Here is a 17,440-nt window from a genome sequence, read left to right as displayed (position 1 = left end):
CTGTTTTGGTTTTTTAAGGAAAATTTCAGAATGTTAAGAGGTAACTGTGCTTACGATTACCAGTAGAGGGAAGCACGACTTCAGCCATGTAACTGCTTGTTTCAGAGAAGGATCTTTCTCTCCAGTGTCTGTTTCTGAAGGGGATTTGACATGGTAATGTCTGTCACTTTAGTGTTCTTGCATTCTTCACATTTGGAATTGTGAAGGATGAATAATATGAAAAACCTGCTGTTCTTTTAAGATTAAAGTCCTCTGCAAAAAACAAACCCAAAAAATCCACATAAATTGAAAAAATCCTAGCAAGCCATTCAGAGAAATATATAAGGACTTTTAATGCACGAATTGAGGCTGTGTGGTTGAAGAAGAAAAGCACAATCGTGGTAGCCCTGAAGTTAGCCCTAAGATTTTAGGACTGTCAGGGAAGTTGATCACAGTTTGAAAAGCAACACAAATAGAACTTTACCTTAAAAATCTGATTTGAAATTTAAAGAGTTTGATAGGTGAATTTCTGTAGCTAAAGAATGATAAAAAGTACTCTGAATTGTAGATTACATAAATGAGTACGCCTGACTGGGAAAAATACTAGCAGACTTTAAGTAGGATAGAGAGTTTCGGAAAGTCACAAAGTAGGAAAAACTAGAGGAAAGTAACACTGTATGTTCAGTTCTTCCCTTCCTGAGGGAGAAAAGCCTAATTTCTTTGTTTCCTTGAAATCTACAGTTTACTACTTTTTCCTGTTTCCCCAATATGAATCTGCTAGTACTGGAACTTGCTTCTTTACCTTCAGACTGTGCCTGCCTCTACTAATGCCAGCTCTTGGTTTTCTCCTTCATGACCCCCTTCTGTAATTAAGGTATTGGATAAATGACAGTATGTTTGATTTCTGGCACTGTTACAGTATTTTTGTCACAGGGGAGTCCTTTGAGGCATTTCTGAGAGCATTGGTGTTGTCTTGAATTTTTCTGCTTGTGTTTGGTATCCAGTTGCTGACTACAGTCACCTGTTGGAAGTGGTTTCCCAACGTTCCCCACTTCATCCAGAGGATCTAAAGAATCTGAAAACATTCTTGCTCAACTACACAGATAAACCTCTCCTATAACTGGTACAAACTGGAAGTTTGTGCAAGCAAAGTTCAACTCCAGCACTATCCAAGAGTATTACTGAGAACCTAGAAGTATCCAGGTTCTTGGATTTTCTTGTTGGATTCTTTCTTGTTTTGGAAATGGTGAAGCTGAAGAAGCATATTTCCCTAAGGGATATCAGTGAGTCTGCAGATTTAGTATGTGTTGAAAGTACTGATATAAATTAAAGAGACCAAGCTTTGTTAATCCAGCTTCTCTTTCTGAAATATGGTAAGGTAATTATTCAGGTAAATTGGAGCAGAGTGAGTCAGACTCATCACTCTCAATTTTCATCGTCTATTCTTCTTTTGCACTTGAATATTTGTTCTTGAATCACGTGCTACTCTCCTCATTCTCTCCCCACCACCAGCAAGACAGCCCCGTTTCAAATGGTTTTGACAAAAAGTCTAATTACATCCCATAGGAAGAAAGGTCTGTGTTCTAAAGTAAGATTTTCTGGACAAAAGTATTAGAGGAAAACCCCTAATGCTAGATGAAGAGTGAGAAACAACTAAGTGAATTTACTATATCAGATTTGATGGAGAAAGCTAGTATGGGGGCAATACAAGAATCTGACTTCTAAGACAAGTAGGGTGCTTGCAGGTCATTCCAACCTCAGCAAAGCTGTCGTGGTGTTTCACTGTTATCAGCACTTCTCTTCCCATTAGACTGTCACAAGATACTTGCAAGTGATTTTTGGCAGGACACAGCAGAGCTTTAGAGATGGGAGAACCATATGGGGTTGAACTGATGACAGAATAAACATACATGATTGTTTCCAGTCAGATGAGGAGTTCTACTGTGTTCAGTTTTTAAAGTACAAGGTGTCTTTGAATTTGGAATTAAATGAAACACAGGTTATGAAAAAGTCTCTTTTGTGTCTTGGTACCTGGAATGAAGGTGGGTAAACAGCATGAAATGGCATCATGTTTTACTTAAAACAATGTGTCATCCCCTGCTCTTAAGTGGTTTTGCTTATTTTGTTGTAATGACTTCTACCTTCAGAAGCATAGTTCCAAGTTGACAACTTTGTAGTCTTCCAGATGTTTGAGTGGGTTACCCATTCATTTCTTTTCAAACTTAAAAGTTTGTGCAAATCTGGGCATTTAATACAAAGCAGAATTTGCCTTTAGCAGATGCTGAGGTACCAAAGCAGCCTTGGCAGTGCACATCCAGAGTAGAGTTTACCCATTCCCGAGATTCCCATTTATGCCAACGTGAAGATGTGGTCACAGCTAACCATGTTACCACTTTCTCATACAATATGTTAGGAATTTTTTTTCCAAAATGGCATGCTTTTTTGGGTTTAAAATCTTTCGTGAGATTAACTTTTCCTTGCAAGGGAGTACAGATTTTCTGTTGCATCTTTGAAAACACTGGGGTGCAATGCTTAGATCAAGTCTCATCATGGGCAGGCACTGGTTTGATAATGCATTTTGTCACAACAGACATATCAGAGCTTCAAGCACCAAGGTGCTGTGGCCACTGGTGTCCTGTGACTTGGTCAGGAGATTTGTTTTGCATTAATATGTTAACAAATTGCACAAAACCAAAACAGCTGGTCTCAGCTTGTAGGAGTTTCTAATGCAGGTGGTAGGTTGGGTGGAAGTGGAAATACCTGTGTTTCAGTAAGGATGAAGAAATTAGTATCTCAAGCCCATAGGAAAGATGCTGACCAAAATGCTTTCCTACAGGCTTTTAGAACAGCTGCATCAGTTAGGAGACTGCAATGGAAATATTCTCATGAAGACAGTAAACCATTACCAAGCTGTAGATGTAATTCTGAGTTGGGATAATGGTGTTATCTTCATCTGCCCCCTCTGTCCTCCCTCTGGCACTGCCCCACTGACATGCTGGCTGCCAGCAGGAGGCAATGGAGGCAGCCCAGCCAAAGTGGTCTGTGAACATCTGATTTGTGCAATGCAGTCGTGTAATGTGGACAGGGCAACTGAAGCTATGAGAGGCTTCTCTGAAAAGACTGGATAGGCTTCACCTGGAGATAAAACCTTGTTATTGGTAATGATTTGAACAGTGAGAACACTCTCTTCTTTTGAAAATTGCTCTTTTTTTATATTTTATAAATTAACTGTGAAATACTGCATATTAATTGAAAGCCCCTAAACAAATGAATTTAGCATTTTCACAGGTGGCTGGCTAAATGAATCACAAAATGCTGAGTGTCCTTTAAAAAACTTTAATTCCTTTTAGTAGAATTGTTTTGTTTTTTGAACACCTCACCCCTACTGCTATTTGAATAAGTAAACAAAAACATGCTGTTCCTATGTCCTAAGCATGGAGCATGCTGTTACCCAGCTAGCTTTCAGCATATTGCACTTGGCTACAAAAGGCTGTGCACAAAAAAATCCAGAAGTATTTACAAGATAAACCAAAACCACTCCCAAGTTCCCGGTGTTTGTCACTTCTGTTTTAGCTTAGAAAATAAGTTTTCTCTTCTCTTCAATTATAGGAGGTTTGTGACTTCTCTCCAGCAGGTTTGCCTGTGCAGTGTAGTGGCCCCTAAGCATCACTGGTTTACCTCTTAGAAGGGAGAAAAGCAGTGCAAGGAAAGCTAAAGCTGCTTGCTGTTGGTGGCTGCAGGCTGACCTGTAATACACTTCACACCTTTTTTGCAGCTAGGGCAGAAAACATTCAGGAACTAAATTTCCTCTCCACTCCTTGCTCTCATCACATAAGAAATTGTATAAAAAAAATTAAGCAGAAAAGGCAGCAAACCCTGCAGACTAATTCACCTTTTATTGATTGGATGAACCATAGAGGTCAGCTTAGTTTTAGTCAAGAAAACTTTTTTCAATTTCTAATCTTTTCCTCCTCAATTTGGAGCTTGATTTTTTTTTTTTTAAGGTGCCACAAAACCTCTCTATTCCATCTCTCCTAACTGAAAGGCAATTATAGGCCTTTATGAGGTTTTTGTGAACATCTGGTTCACAGCATTAAGGGAATTTGCTTAAAGCTTTGTTTTATGTACATTACTATAAAGTTCTAAGACACCAAGTCTGGCATGATAAGCCCCTTGATCAGGCTAGGAGCAGAAGAGCTGTTCCTGATTCTCCTCTGGAGTCCATTGACAATGGGCATGAGACACTGTAAAAGTTTGTCCTGTGTGGAGATTGTTATGCCATTAAAATATCTTTATTCACAAAAGTGTAAGAACTGGCTCTTCCTTTTCTAGCCTGCTGCCTTACAGACCCACTGGAGGAGAGCAGGTAATTCAGAGTCAGTTCCCTTTCAGTCCCTGACCATTCCACTTCCCCTGCCGTGCTGGAAAGCAGCAGTGTATGACTGGCAACTCAGTAAAGGGAAATTTGGGACACACACACACACAAAGGCAGAACAGCAGAGAACTTTTTTAAAACACAAGAAAACACTGTACTAAACTGTGATTCAGACTTGAATCAGAAATCTGTCAATGAAGTTTGTGTTGCCAGTTCCAAAGCTGGCAGCCCTGGCTGGAGAGCACAGAGGTGTGGAATGCTGAGCCCTGGCAGTGCTGGGATGGCAGCGGCCTTGCAGCCACGTGGCTGATACTGAAATGCAAGACCATGGATAATCAATGTTGTAATATTTACCAAAATATTGGGCTACTCAGAGCAGATAATTTATTTTAGTTAGCTCTGGTTTAGGCTTGTGTCTGTACAAGCATAACTCAGAGAAAAAAGCAAATGAATGGAGGGAAAAAATGTTGAACCAAGCACAGGTGGAAAAAAATTATCTGTAGGATTCTCTGTTGCGTAAGTGCCCCTGGAAATAATCTGGTACATCTCCAAATAAAACAGAAATCTTTGATGCTTGTAACTTTCTGTGTGGAATGACAATAGTTTATGTGTTTGTTAACTCTGTAAATGTTTGCTGTAGATACTATCAATGGGAATCTTTTATTTAAAGTAATGTATTAAAATTTAAACCAAAGAAGCTTCTCCCCAAGCCTGTGAACACAACAAATACAACAATTAGGTAGTAAAAACTGAATTGTTGAAAGTAGTCCTAGGTGTTAAGCTGTGTATTTTACAGCTGAGCTGGAGCAAAAACCTGCCCAGGGACACAGTATACCCCAGCTGGGTAGGAACTTTCTCTGAAAGCCCCAGCAGCAGCAACCACCAGCCAGAGTTTTGTCTGAAGTGCAGAAAATTCGTGCCAAAGGACTTGTTTTCTGTGTTGTGGGGGTGTGAAGAATTGCTGGTGGTGTGCCATCTTCTTTTACTTGGTTTTGTGTGCTGATTTGTGAACAGGATAAAGACCACCTGCACTGCTTTCAGGCCTTGATGCCCAGTTCACCCTTCTTTAGCTTGTGCACTTCCCTGAAAGCTGCTACAGGCAGGGGTGTTCATGATGGGCAGGACAAGCTGCCAACACCATTTCTTCTGAGAGCACAGCAAGCCATACTTGTCACCTAGAACAAAAACATGATGCACTGAAAAGTTGAAGAACAATGAAAATGGTAAGGTCTCCTCAGACTGGAGAGATACTACAGCCTATATTTGGTGTCAGATTCCTGTATGGATTGAAATAGCACAAGCTTCTGGTGAATATGGAACTGGAATAGCTGTGCAAAGGCTTGCTTCCAAGTAAGACTAATACAAATTTATTATTCCCATGCTGTGAAAAATTCCAGTGTCTAATTAAGTTTTTCTTCTAATGGGAAATTTCAAAATGTCCACATTTCATTTCATTTTCTCCACCAAAATAAAGCCTGCTAGCAAGGAAACCTAGCAGGCTGCCAAAAACAAGTCATTTGAAATATAAGTTTTTTAAAAGCTTCTGCACTTCTACAGCCAAATTTTGTTAAATTATGTTTCCATAGGACATTTTTAGTGATGAATCTGTGTTTTCCAGTGAAAAGTTATTGCTAGCTGGAATGGAGATCTTTTAAAATACGTGCATATAAATGTGTCCAGAAGTCTTCCAGTGTGTGCTTGGAGCAAGGACTTCTGTGACACGTGGATTAAAGATTTGAAATGTGGAAGTTTGTAATTGGTAAAAGGAGATGAATCATCCTGTTGTTCAACTAAGTATTGATCTGCCTATACTTATTTCATATTGAGAAAGAGAGGATGGTTCTGCCAAAATTTCTCAATATTCTGAAGATGATACACTCTGTAGGTAGCAAGGCATTCCCTCATCTAGTTTAGATTCTCATTAGAAACTGCCTGGTTTTAAATGCATCTTTTGGTCTGATGCCGAATGATGGTCTTATGTTCCAGGAATTGCTAGTGTCCATGAAAAAGTGAGGAGAACATTACATACCCTCTTTTTTCTTTCCCAAGCTACATATATGAATTACACAGCCACGTATTTTTAGGAATGCGTAAGAGTCTTTTGATCTCTTGCTAAAATCTTGTGTGGCAGTAAGAGCAGAGCTTGCCTTCACCTCCAGAAAGGAGCCTCAGCTCTCAAGGCACAGATACTTTGCCTTCTTGCCTTGGAGTTGGCAAAATTTGGACTATAGACACAGAGAGGGGGCTGAAGAGACCACAGGGACTTGTAGTTTCCCTTGTCTTTGGCTTAATATTTAAGAGATGCCAGGGAAGATGGGTTCCTTTGGCTATAGAATGCCAAAGGTTGTAGATCCAAATGTTAGTGACCCAATCTGGAAATGTTCCTCTGAGCATGCCATTGCAGCCTGTCCCTGTACATTGGCTGGCTGCAAGTGCAGGGCTGATTGGCTCCCAGGGAATTGGGAGAGAAGGGCAGTGAGGTTTTCAGTGTTTAACAGGTATTTGTACATAAGGGTTCAAATTTAGGATGTTCATTGCGTAGAAAGGCCACTCATCCACTGTTTCATGGCACCTAACCATTCTCCAAACTACAAAAACTTTTCTTTTACATGTTGAATTCTATAGTATTATACTTTGTTTTTGTGGTTTGCGAAGTGTGAAAGAGTGTAAAGGAATTACTCTTGTTTGCACAGAAACAAAACCAAAACAAGCCCTTGCCCAGTTGTGTTTTCTTTGCCTGGTCAGGCACTCCAGGTGGGGGCGTGTGCTCCTTTCCTATTTTGATTGCAGTTCTAGAGAAAGCAACATTCATTGTCTTGCCATCTTGGAAGATTAAGGCTGTGACTTCTTTTGTTGCCTGGTCATTTATGTGGTGTCAGCAGTTGAAACTTGCATGAGAAAAATCAGTGTGAAAAGAAAGCCTGTCATCAATGTGTGAACATGCATGTAACCCAAACCCTGGTATTTCTATTAGTGTAAGAGTTTTGATCCAAGAACCAAATGAAGTCATGCATTTCAATTTGACGATAGCTAGCTTCTGACACTTCAGTGCTTAAAATGAATTTATATAAAAATTAATTAGCACAGAAGTGTTTTAAAGTTGTTGTTGTAGCGCTGAGGACAGGTCAGCAGAGCGTGAGTGGTTTTTCTGCCTGTCTGAGTTTCCCTGGCATGTACAATGCACAATGTTTTGTAGTGCTCTGACAATATCCTTTCCACACCACAGAGAAGCATTACCTGTTGTTGAGCCAGATGTCAAAATGTCAGTAGCCAACACAGATAACCACTGCTGTTCCCCCCTGCTGATGGGGAGTTGTCACAGAGGTGCTGCCAACCAGACTTGCAGAGGAAGTTCACTGCAATGTTGAGATTCCCAATCTCTTGATCAGCAGCTTGATGCCAGATCTTCTTGTTCAGAATTTTATCTTGCAGTGTTAAGCAGTTCAAATAAAGCCTGCTGCAATTATGTTACCAGGGTATTTTGGCAAAGTAAATCTTCCAACATGAAGCACAGTATAATACAGGTAAGATTAAAAATCTTTCCAAAATATTAAAGAACTGTAAAAAAGATGGTGGGGGGAAGGAGTGGGGAGGGAAATTAAAAACTCAACAAGAAAATAAGAGCTGCAAGGTAAGAGCTTTTTTGTTCAAGGACAAATTTTTATCAGCCACGTGCATGGTGGGGAAAACTTAGACCTTTTTTCTTAGACTGCTGTGGGCCACATGTCACAGGGGCATGTGTATTGGTGCTAGGGAAGATGTGCATATGTGGTGTGCAGCTTCATGCCACAATGTGCAGAAGGAGAAGAAAGATCAATCTCTCCTGGCTCTCTTAGAGTAGCTCTAAAGTCATCTAGAAAGCAAAGTCTTTTCCAATTAATAATCTGCCCTGAAGCTGCCACGCTTACCTAAATCATGTATGCTTGAACTTTTCCTGAAGACCTGCAGAGCAAACAGCTCCATGCCACCCTCCACACTCCTGGCAGCTTTGCATTTGCTCTTCATAGCAGCACTGTAAGGCAGCAAAGTCCTGGGGAAAGACAAGGACCAAGCAGCTCTTGTCTGGCAACAAGAAGGGTAAGAAAAAAATCTCATTTTATCTCATGGAAAGTGTCACAGGATGTTTAGTGTCATTTCTGAGCAAAGACCTGCTGCTTTCCAGATCTTGCCCAAAAACACATGCAGTATTCAGCAGGCCACTTAGTTTATCTTTCTTGGATAAACAGAAGGCTGCTGGAATTTGAAACTTGTTCCAAGAGTCTAGGGTCCAAATCGGTGTGAGTCCTTCCCCTGGTCTGGGGTTTTGAACTGTGTTTGAAAATTTAAAAAATGCCAAACAGCAGCATGATCCCTAATAGGCAGGAAGGGCTGGTAGGTGTGAGAAAGTACAAGTTCTTATAAGTTCTCCTTATGTACAAGTGCTGGTGTTATTTCCACTCTTGAATGTTGCCTGACTTGGGAACTGTTCAAAATAACTTAACAAAAAACCTGAAAGCGCTGATCCACAAATCCCAGTACTGACTTTGCCTCGATAGGAAGGGAAAAAAAAAAAAAATCCCTCTTAATGCGATGAAAGCTCCCGTGGCACTGCTGAGACGCACTTCTTCGTGTTGGTGAAGGTACCACGAAGGAGGGACTCCGGCTGCCGCCAAGAACAGCTTGACGGAGCCGCCGAGGGGCAGCGCTCGGCCGGGCCCCGCTGCGGGGAGGGGCAGCATCGGCCAGGTGGGCGAGCGGGGCGGCCGGGCAAACCCCGGCGGGGACGGGCTGAGCCGAAAGGGAGCCGCTTCCCCGCGCCTGTCCCGGGAGGGGCTGAGCCGAAAGCGAGCCGCTTCCCCGCTCCTGTCCCGGGAGGGGCTGAGCCGAAAGCGAGCCGCTTCCCCGCTCCTGTCCCGGGAGGGGCTGAGCCGAAAGCGAGCCGCTTCCCCGCTCCTGTCCCGGGAGGGGCTGAGCCGAAAGCGAGCCGCTTCCCCGCGCCTGTCCCGGGAGGGGCTGAGCCGAAAGCGAGCCGCTTCCCCGCGCCTGTCCCGGGAGGGGCTGAGCCGAAAGGGAGCCGCTTCCCCGCGCCTGTCCCGGGAGGGGCTGAGCCGAAAGGGAGCCGCTTCCCCGCCGCAGTGCCGGGGGCCGCGGGCACGGCGGCGGGGCGGGCGCACCGGCCCGCGGAGCCACCGCCCCCCGGGCACTGCTCGGGCGGCCGCGGGCTCCTCCCGGGCGCGGGCTGCAGCCTGCAGGTAGGGCGTGGGGCCCGGCAGCAGCGAGGGGGACAGAGCGGGGACAGAGCGGGGACAGAGCGGGGACAGAGCGGGGTGGCCCCCGGGCAGCGCGGCTCCCCGGCGGTGCGGCTGCAGCAGCGTCGCTTTCGTGCCCTGCCTGTGCCGTGAGCCTTAGAGCTGCGGAAACATTGAAAAATCAATAAAAATGAATGTAAACGCCAGTATTTAATGACAGAACTGTATATACATCCATATATATATATATATATATATATATATATATATATATATATATATATATATATATATATATATATATGTATAAGCTGTTGGTTAGGTAAGATGCTAGTCAGGTAAACAGCGTTTAAGGATAAACAGCGGTTCAAGTTGCTGGATGGTACAAGGAAGCTCAGGTATCTTTTCTTTGTGTTGCATAAGCAGAACAAACCTGTTCCGAGGCAGGTGTGAGAGGCTGTGCTGCGCCTTGTGCCGTCCCCGTGCGTGCGGACCCGCGGCTGTCACCGGGATGCCCGCGCACGGCTGTGTTTGTGTGTGTGTTTGTGTTTGTGTGTGTGTGTTTGTGTGTGTTTGTGTGTGTGTGTTTGTGTGTGTTCACGGCTCCGCAACCCGAGGCACAGGCTGCTCCATGCAGCTGCAGAGCTGCCCTCGGGCCTCCGCAGGCACAGTGAGCTGTGGAAGTGGCTAAATCACAGCGATCCGTGTCCTGGACAGCCTGGATATTTCTTCTGGGATATTAACACAGTGTATTTCCAGGAGGATTCTTAGTCTCTTGTAGGACAACCAGGTGTGCACTAATAGACTCGGGCTAAGTGGTATGTGTCTTGTAGGAAATTGTGTGTTTACACAGGCTGACTAAATTCAGGGAATTGATTCAATGAAAAAAAAGAAGTATTATCTTTATTTTGAACTTTCTGATAATTTGCCGCTCATGTATCGACCTGTTCTAAATGAGCGGCAAATTATCAGAAAGTTGTTAATTAGGTATTTGGGATGAATTTGGGTTTTTGTGATAGGATTTTGGCTGAATTGATTTTATTAAGTTAACAAGCTGGTTGGCAGAGCTGAGTCTGTTGTTGTAAATCCACTCCTACAATGGCAATGAGGAAAGGTTTCTGTTAGTGCTGGGAAGTTGGAGGATAACATGAAACTTAATGAAGTGAAACAGGATTGCATTTTCCTCAGAGTGATTCTATTATGCCTCATTTAGGGCAATGTTATTGCTCACCTCAAATCATTAGCTGTTAACTGTCTTTTTGTATTTTTGTTAGTGCTATATATCTCATAATTTGTTCTTGTTCAATATTTTTTTCAGTTGCATTGTATTTAATGTTTACTTTTCCATTTTTTGCAGCAGTGTAACAGAAGCTGTATTTTAATGGAAGGTTTCTCTAGGCTTCCCTAAGGGCTTTCCAAATTAATGACTTTAAAATTCAATCATTGACTTTTGCCTTCACCTGAAGGTAGAAAGTGATGATGAAAAACAATATAGCCCAATGTGTAATTTGATTTTACAAAGCTTTATCAGAATTGATTCAGCTGATATGTAAACAGGGGAAACCTCAGGAACTTTATTTTGCCCCAGCTTGCACATTCACTTCAGCTTCAAGCTGTGCACCGTTCACCTGAGAGCTGCCTTGCTGCAGCCCAGGCTCGGCGCTGGTCGGATTTGCTGAGCTGGTTCTTGCCTGCAGCTGCGAGGAAGGGACGAGGACACCCCCAGGGATCCCTTCCGGATCCATATTCCCAGGCCAAGGTCCAACAGCCTGGGCACAGGGGGGGAAGATTTTTCAGATGCTTTGGTGCAAACACAATTGCTTCCTGCGGGAGAGATTTGGCATGTGTTTCCTGAGAGAACCGTGCTTGCGTAAGCAGCCCCCTGCCACCCTCTGAGCCGGCCTAGCACAACTGTTCCTGGGGCTCTTGGGGAGCTGCATCGGGGGCTGCACTGGGTTCAAAAGCACCTTTTCTTCTCTTTATTCATAACTTTTTACCCTGATCTATCTGACTGTGTGGCTGCTGCATCAAGGGCTGAGAAGGTGGCCTGAAAGGAAGGAACACGTGGCAGGGAGCAGGAGGTAAGGGCTGTTTCTGCCAGCATCACTGCTGCTGAAAGAAGTAATTGCTTATCAAACTGTGGTCAGAGGGGGATGATGACATGTGGCTATGGCAGTTGCCTGAAAAATGTAGCTGAATGCTCAGATGTCTTAGTGCAGTTGTGTGCACGTGCAGTCAGTTAGCTGTATACACAAAAATACGATTATCTGTTTCTGTTGTAACTCTGAGTTTTTACCTAATGATTTCACTTTCATGATGTATAGCCACGTGTACAACTTAAGGATATGTTCCCTATACTGTTCTCTCTTGGAGTATTCTCTCTTTTCTGGAATATAGATCTAGGCATGATAAGAGTATGGATTTTATTAATCAACTTATATTTAGCTGGAATAGGTGAATGCCTAAAATTCTGAAAGGGAAGATGAAACCACCTCTAAGAGGGTGCCTCTAATCCTAGAGAGCATAATTGTTACATGCATGCACTTTACTCTGTTTAACATTTACCTAAATTGTTAAATATAGTTTTGAATGTAGTGTAGATCTGTTGTTAAATTATGAATGTCAGAAGCAATTAGACAAATAGCACAGGTTTAATTGATATGGTGAGACTAAGAAGTCAGTTTAATGTAAGCTTTCTATAATCTCCTACCATTTATTTTAGTCTGGAAAGCACTGATGATTTTGTGCCTTGCTTTAGGACTTGTTTTCATTTCTACTTGAGACACTTTGTTTCTTTGTCATGATCCTATTGTAACCAGTAGGAAAACACAGCACATTGTCCATTTAGCAGGAGTAGGTATTTAGAGGATGATGGTATGTGTTCCTGTTCATAGAACTTGAAGAAGAAATTCCATGCTGTTAGTGTCTTTATTCAACAGAGAAAAATAACTTTTTCCTTCCAACCTGAAACAAGAAAGTTCATGGCATTGAAGAAAAATATCTTACCTTTTCTATCCTGTGGTGGGCCACTACAGCTGCAGTTTGGATTATCTTTATAAAGTCTCACATCAATTTAAAAAAGCAGATTAAAAGAAACAAAAATCTTAATTTTATCTTTTTTTTTTTTTTTTTTTTTAAGAGGGTTTTCTTTACAGCAGCCTTCCAAGAGCAAAAGACCTATTTTATGAGCTGTATTGTTACCTGTGGTAATTGGCACACATTGATGTGACTGTGAGCAGTACAACTGCAAGCTAAGCTTGCCTGCAGTAGGTGGGCTCCCAGCCTGTGGGATGGAGACATTGGAAAGATGAAATTTTTAAAAACCAAAACTGAAGCTGTCCAAGCTAATCACTCTGTTTTTCTTCACTGGAAATGAAGGTGCTCCTGTGGAGCTTACTGAACTCTTGGTTTAGTTTTCCTCTGCGGAAGCAGTCTGCACTTGCTGGGAAGTGGGAGAGCGGTGGCAGTGGGGCAAGGAGTCAGCTGCTCTGGGTGAGGACACCCAGGGGGAGACTCTCCTCTCCTGGACTGGCTCCTTGTCTCTCTGCAGCTTGTAGGATGCTGGATATAACTGCATGCAGGGAGAGCTGTGATCTTCTAAGTAGGAAATCTTTGGTGTTCAGGTCTCTCATCCTCCTGTTTTTGGAAGAAGCATTTTTCAGCACCCACTCTGTGGCAGTAGAGAGGAGCCCACAGAACTCAGATATAGCCAGGAGGAACTTCTCTTTCCTTACACTGTAAGATCAAAATCCATCACTTTTGCCTCTGCAGCAGTTTAAACTGTGCAGGCCCCTGAGGCAGCAGATAATCTCTTCAGCAGAGAGATGAGCTATTCATTGGTAAGATTAGCCAGCAATTTGTGGCAGATTTCTTCCCCAGAGCCTGCAGCAGCTGGGAATTGTAGAACTGGATTGAGGGCATGCAACAATGTATTTTGTGAGTTGGGATGAATTTAGTCTTAGTTAGTAAAACTCTATGGGTTACTTTGCATACAATACAAATGCTATGGCATAGTTATTTCTTAGCTGCAGTTTACTGTTGGACTACTACTGGTTATCCACAAACCAAGATATTCTTGCTACTTTTACTTGACTTTTTAAAAAAAAAGTAAAAGAATTTTTTGTTCTTATTTGGTTTATGTGTCATATTTATTAGGTTTTGCTTATTTTGTTTGATGAGATATTGAAGTGAGAAAGCAGTAAATGAAGAGTCTTTAGTGCTTATTTTTAGACAATTTTACCTGTTTGCACTGAAAAACTGTTGGTCTTTTTCCTTTTTTAGTATTTTATTGTAACATGATTTTCTGGGCTTTGGTGTGAATGCTGTCTCAGAGCATTATGCAAATAAGAAAAAATGAAGCAACTGTATGTCTAGTCTGTGTAAGGGATGTACATGCATGCCTTTATGCACCAGAAATCAGGCTTACATTCTGCATCAACTTCCAAGTTGGGTAATGCTCTTTAAGTGGATACGAATAAAAACTGATGTAAAACAAGACATGGGAAATAATCTGGTCTCCTTTTGCTATTAAACAGTATTTTGTTTAACTGCTCTCATCTATTAGTAGCATCTATTCAGTTTCTGGGGAATACTGTCCTCGAATGCTTTTTGAATGGTAAATGCATTAGTTGCTACCAGAGAGTTGTCATAATTGTCCAGAAATAATGATCATGGGAAGCCCTAGACCATATGTGGATATTTATTTATAATGTACATATTTGGTTTTTTAACCTACAGGTAGGTGAATTATAGAGAACCCATTTGCCACCCTTTTCTTTCCAGCTCTCCAAGTTTCTTGTGCAATCTGTGAGTGACTGGGATACTATCAAAATTATTTCCATATCTTCCCAAGAGATGTGACCAAACTTCAGGGATTCCTCAACTTTTGTCACAGACTGCCAATGTACTTGCCTACATACACCACTTACACTCCATTTCTTCTGGGGTAACTGTGTACATAATGATTGAAATCTTTTCTCAAATTCGTTTGAAGCATTAGGTGAGAGTGCAGAGTCAGAAGCAAAGTGCCTGATAGAAAACAAATAGAAGAAGAAGACATTTTCTTTGGATACTTAAAAAATTAAAGTGCTTTCCCAGCTATTGCAGAAGATCCTAGAGGCAGATTTTGAGTATCAAAACAGAGAAGATGTTTTATCTAGCAACCACCAAATTCCTGCATCCCCCTTTCTGAATAGGACCTGGAAGTATTTAAGTATTTTTGGAGTTGGAAGTATTTTTGGAGTTGAGAATTCAGCTTCTCATCCTAAGTAGTGCAGTGGTGACATCTTTCTCTGCCTTTATTTAAGATGAAAACAGTCCCCTGTCTTTCACTTTTTTTTTTTTTTAATACAAAGTTTCCTTCCTTCTGCTATTTCTGGATTTTTCTAAATGTTGATGTAATGATTCACTTTTCCCAGATGTGAAATGCAAATATAGGAAGTGGGATCTATCCCTTGCCTCTCTAGGGATTTCTCGTAGTCTGTGGTGATGGTGGATTTCCTAGTTAACATCTCTCCTGATTCAGGTAGTTTTCCTACTGGCCACAGTGTTTTGGGGCTGTTTCAGTACCTAATAAGTCATGTCTTAGATTGTTCATTATAAACACACCTTAAACTAGGTTGGCTTTGAGAGCTTCTTGAGGACCTCACAAAAGTCCTCAATTTAATCTGTAGGCAGAGTCAAATGCCTGCTCGTGCCTGTTTTAGGCCTCCTTATCTCATCAAGCTGTCGTGTTTGACAATATCAAGCTCCTTTGGCAGAGGAGTGCCTGCAGCTTGTTCAGGACCTGCTGGTGGGGGCACAGCTGAGAAGGGGCAGTGCAGGGCTGTGCTGCTGCTCTGGGTCACTGTCCAGCTCCTTTCTGCTCTGGCTTCTTTGGTTGATGCTGCAATTGAGCGTGGGTTCCATGTTTATCTTACTCCTATGCACTTCCAAAAGTACCACAGTATCTGGATTGGTAATTTCTTGACTTTTTGTTTATTCCCCTCCTCCAGAGGCCACTGTTATCAGCCCTTCAAGCTCATCACCTTTATTTCCCGTAAAAGTCATTAAGAGAACAGGAAAAGGAGGGCCTGAAATAAGGAGAGTTAAACCCAAAATGGTCCCACATTCAGGTGCTGAATTTCTGTCACTGAAATGCTGAGTCCAGCCTCTCAGCTATTTAGCTTGAAGTTTGCTGGGCCAGGGACATTACACTCAGCCATACCAGCGTGCCTAAGTGTTCAATGAACATCCCCAGCTGGTTTTTAAATTAGTTACTGCCCTGAGCTTGATGGGCATAAAGGTTTCCCTTTCATCATGTGGGCTAACTGATCTGAGCTGGCCCTTGAAGAATTGATGTGCTATTGTCATTTGAATATGTTGATGTTGTTACACTTCTCATAGGCAGCTATTTTTCAGTTTTTTAAAGAAATAAACATTTCTGGTAGTTAGCTTTTTTTTTTTTTTTTTTTTTTCCTGTTTTGTTTTGTTTTTAAACATTGCAGCCTTCCAGATGCAATCCTGTCAGTTTGGATAACAAACCATTGCCTATCAGTGTTGACCATGATCATGTTCTTGCTGCCACACGTTCCTGGAGAGTTCTCTCCATGTTGACTGTCTCTCAGCAACCCTGCTTTCATGCAAATATCTCCTTAAATTACACTTTCTTCCATAAAAGCTTGAAAGATACACTATCTGACCTGCTTCATCTAACAAGTCAACACTACTTGTTTTGACTAAAGACCATTTGGAAGCTTCTCCATAAAGTGCTCTCTGCCTGTTGACTCCCTTTTGCTCTCTTTCTAAACTTTTGTAATAATTTTTCTTTATTTAGTCTGAATGGTCCTTAGGGCAGCTATAGTGTGATAACCTAGCAGAAATCCAAAGTGCATTTTTAAAGAGACTGAAAAAAAATCTCTAATTCTGTCCTGTGGGCAGAGAGAATATTGGAATGGAAATCAGCTGAGCAAGAAAAGGCAGCTGAGAGGAGCAGCACTTTCCCTCTTGAAAGGACTGAGTGGCTACAAAGACCAGGTAGTCTCTCCACTTGACCAATATCAATACTGTGCTCCAATAGCACCTGGAGTTATTTGTATGAAAGCTGTTTTCAGTGTTAAGTATAGAATTAACAATTTTTTTGTTTCCTCATCTAAATCAGTTCAGACTATTTCTCTGTGCATCTGGTATTTTGCATTTAAAGCGGCCCAAATATTTAATTTGGGAAATGCAGCTGCCATAAAATACAATATGATGACAGCAGAAAAATTAGTATTGGATGAACAATGTGTTGATTGCAGCATCACAGCTGATCACCAAGGACCCTGAAACTCTCAGCAAAAATATGCAGTTTCTGTCATTATGTATTGAAGGACCTGGCTTCCACCCTAAATACGTGAAATTCTAAGCAGTCAAAAGAGGATGCAGTTGGAGAACAATTAAATTGGTCAAATTTAATTTTCATTTTTGCAGGTTGGCACATGGCTGTGCTGCAAATTGGCAAGGCAAAAATGCTTTGTTAGCAGAGACATCCCTGTGAATGCCAGCCAGCTTCCTGTAGAAGCAAACGTTGTTTCTGTACCCTGTTTAGCTCTGTGGGGCACAGCACAGATCCAAAGCTTTGAACAGTTCCCATTCTGGTTAGCTTAGGGAGCCAGGTGTAGAGTAGGCAGGGCAATAGAGCAAAGCAGTGCAAGTGAGAATGGGAAATCTAGGATGAGCTGTGATTCATTCCCTGCCTGCTCCACCATCCTCTGCTCTTCATGAAGCCAGTGTTTCATCTCCTCTTCGTGGTCAGAGTTCTTTCTATCAGTGCCCATTTAATTTAGCCTGATGGAGTAGCAAGTTGGAAAGAATAAATAGAATTATCCTACACATCTGG

General features: G+C 42.1%; 1 protein-coding gene across 4 annotated transcripts in view; it reads left to right on the top strand.

Annotated features, from left to right (window-relative positions):
- Positions 1 to 10,521: 10,521 nt before the first annotated feature.
- The window catches only part of SLC16A12 (solute carrier family 16 member 12), a 32,380-nt gene continuing 25,461 nt past the window's right edge, over positions 10,522 to 17,440 (top strand). For all 4 annotated transcript variants that reach the window (XR_013340262.2, XR_013340261.2, XM_021539408.3 and 1 more), the window contains exon 1: positions 10,522 to 11,663. The gene's annotated coding sequence lies outside the window, so the exon portion shown is untranslated. The remainder of the gene's footprint in view (positions 11,664 to 17,440) is intronic.

This window comes from Lonchura striata, chromosome 6 (genome assembly GCF_050655825.1).
Source record: "Lonchura striata isolate lonStrDom1 chromosome 6, ASM5065582v1, whole genome shotgun sequence".
Lineage (NCBI taxonomy): Eukaryota > Metazoa > Chordata > Aves > Passeriformes > Estrildidae > Lonchura > Lonchura striata.
This window is presented reverse-complemented; position numbering and strand designations above follow the sequence as displayed.